The 2562-nt window shown below is 49.1% G+C and overlaps 1 long non-coding RNA gene across 1 annotated transcript in view; it reads left to right on the top strand.

Moving 5' to 3' along the window:
* The window catches only part of LOC123107280 (uncharacterized), a 3175-nt gene extending 1174 nt beyond the window's left edge, over positions 1 to 2001 (top strand). The window contains exons 2-3 of the long non-coding RNA XR_006451645.1: positions 578 to 649; positions 1954 to 2001. This is a non-coding gene — a long non-coding RNA (uncharacterized lncRNA). The remainder of the gene's footprint in view (positions 1 to 577; positions 650 to 1953) is intronic.
* The last annotated feature ends 561 nt before the right edge of the window (positions 2002 to 2562 follow it).

Below are 2562 nucleotides of genomic sequence, written 5' to 3'. Positions count from 1 at the left end.
GACATGTGGGTCCCCTATCTAGTTTGACTAGTCAAACTGTTGACTGGGTTGACCTAGTCCATGACACGTGGGTCATGTTTGACCCAGCTGACCAGTCAATAGTTGACTGGTCAAATGCTGACTGGACCCCATTGGCCCCACCTGCCAGCCACACATACATTCTGTTGGGTACAACTCTGGGTACCCGTAGCAATTTATTCTTTTAATTTCAAACTAAAATTAAACCCAGAAAACTTAGAAAATTGATTAAAACTTTAAGAATTAATATAAAATAATTTGAAGCTCGGATGAAAAAACTTTGTACATGAAAGTTGCTCAGAACGATGAGACGAATTCGGATACGCAGCCCGTTCGTCCGCCACACCCCTAGCATATCGAACACGCAACTTTCCCCCTTCGGTCCTTCTGTCCGAAAATGTGGAACACCGGGAATACTTTCCCGGATGTTTTCCCCCTTCGCCGGTATCACCTATCCCTGCGTTAGATCTTCTAGCATCGCGTATTGCCATGTTATGCTTTATGTTGCTTTGATTGCTCTATTATTTATTGTGTTCCCCCCGTTACTTCTTTCCGGTAGACCCCGAGACTGCCGGCGACCACCAGTTCGACTATTGTGTTGACGACCCCTCTCTCTTGCCAGAGCAACCAGGTAAGCCCCCCCCCTTGTTCACCAGATATCGCCTACCCTTCTCTATACTGCTTGCATTAGAGTAGTGTAGCATGTTACTACTTTAAGTTAATCCTATACTGCTGCATAGCCTGTCCTTGCTACTACTGTTGTTACCTTTACCTGCTATCATACTGCTTAGTATAGGATGCTAGTGTTCCATCAGTGGCCCTACACTCTTGTCCGTCTGCCATGCTATACTACTGGGCCGTGATCATTTCGGGAGGTGATCACGGGCATATACTATATACTTTACACTGTTACCTTACCTGTGATACTGTTCGGAGATGGGGGCTGAAGGGGTAGGTGGCCCATCCCGGTAGAGGTGGGCCTGGGTTCCCGACGGCCCCCGACTGTTACTTGTGGCGGAGCGACAGGGCAGGTTGAGACCACCTAGGAGAGAGGTGGGCCAGGCCCTGTTCGGCATTCACGGATACTTAACACGCTTAACGAGATCTTGATATTTGATCTGAGTCTGGCCATTTGGTCTATACGCACTAACCATCTACGCGGGGACAATTATGGGCACTCGACGTCGTGGTATCAGCCGAAGCCTTCGTGGCGTCAGCGACTGAGGGGCGCGCGCCGGGTTGGACCGCGTAACACAACTTCCTTTGTAATGGAGGTTGCTAGGTCTGCTCACCGGCCGCGTACGCAACGTGCAGGTGTGCAATGGGCGATGGGCCCAGACCCCTGCGCCATAGGATTTAGACCGACATGTTGACCTCTCTGTTGTGCCTAGGTAGGGCTGCGACATGTTGATCTTTCGAGGCCAGACATGACCCAGGAAAGTGTGTCCGGCCAAATGGGATCGAGCGTGTTGGGTTATGTGGTGCACCCCTGCAGGGAAGTTAATCTATTCGAATAGCCGCGATCCTCGGTAACAGGACGACTTGGAGTTGTACCTTGACCTTATGACAACTAAAACCGGATACTTAATAAAACACACTCTTCCAAGTGCCAGATACAATCGGTGATCGCTCTCTCACAGGGCGATGAGGAGAGGATCGCCGGGTAGGGTTATGCTATGCGATGCTACTTGGAGGAATTCAGTCTACTCTCTTCTACATGCTGCAAGTCGGAGGCTGCCAGAAGCGTAGTCTTCGACATGACTAGCTTTCCCCCTCTTATTCTGGCATTCTGCAGTTCAGTCCATTGATATGGCCCTTTACACATATACCCATGCATATGTAGTGTAGCTCCTTGCTTGCGAGTACTTTGGATGAGTACTCACGGTTGCCTTGTTCCCCCTTTTCCCCTTTTCTTTACCCGATTGCTGCGACCAGATGATGGAGTCTAGGATCCAGACGCCATCGTCGATGATGACTCCTACTACGCCGGAGGTGCCTACTACTACGTGCAGCCCGCTGACGACGACCAAGAGTAGTTACGAGGATCCCAAGCAGGAGGCCTGCGCCTCTTTCGATCTGTAGCCTAGTTTGTGCTAGCCTTCTTAAGGCAAACTTGTTTAACTTATGTCTGTACTCAGATATTGATGCTTCTGCTGACTCGTCTATGATCGAGCACTTGTATTCGAGCCCTTGAGGCCCCTGGCTTGTATTATGATGCTTGTATGACTTATTTTATTTTTAGAGTTGTGTTGTGATATCTTCCCGTGAGTCCCTGATCTTGATCGTACACGTTTGCGTGTATGATTAGTGTACGATTGAATCGGGGGCGTCACAAGTTGGTATCAGAGCCGACTGCCTGTAGGAATCCACCTTCCATACTCCTTGGCCGAAGTCGAGTCTAGACATTGCAAAACTTTTACTAACATGGCTGTGCGGCCCATGGGCTCACGTCGCCATTGGTTGGTATTATGATCTTTTACTCCTCAATCTTTACTCCGGGATTCTGAACTCTCTTCTATTCGGGTTAAACGATTTTTACTAAAA

This window comes from Triticum aestivum, chromosome 1A (assembly GCF_018294505.1).
Source record: "Triticum aestivum cultivar Chinese Spring chromosome 1A, IWGSC CS RefSeq v2.1, whole genome shotgun sequence".
Taxonomy (NCBI): Eukaryota; Viridiplantae; Streptophyta; class Magnoliopsida; order Poales; family Poaceae; genus Triticum; species Triticum aestivum.
This window is presented reverse-complemented; position numbering and strand designations above follow the sequence as displayed.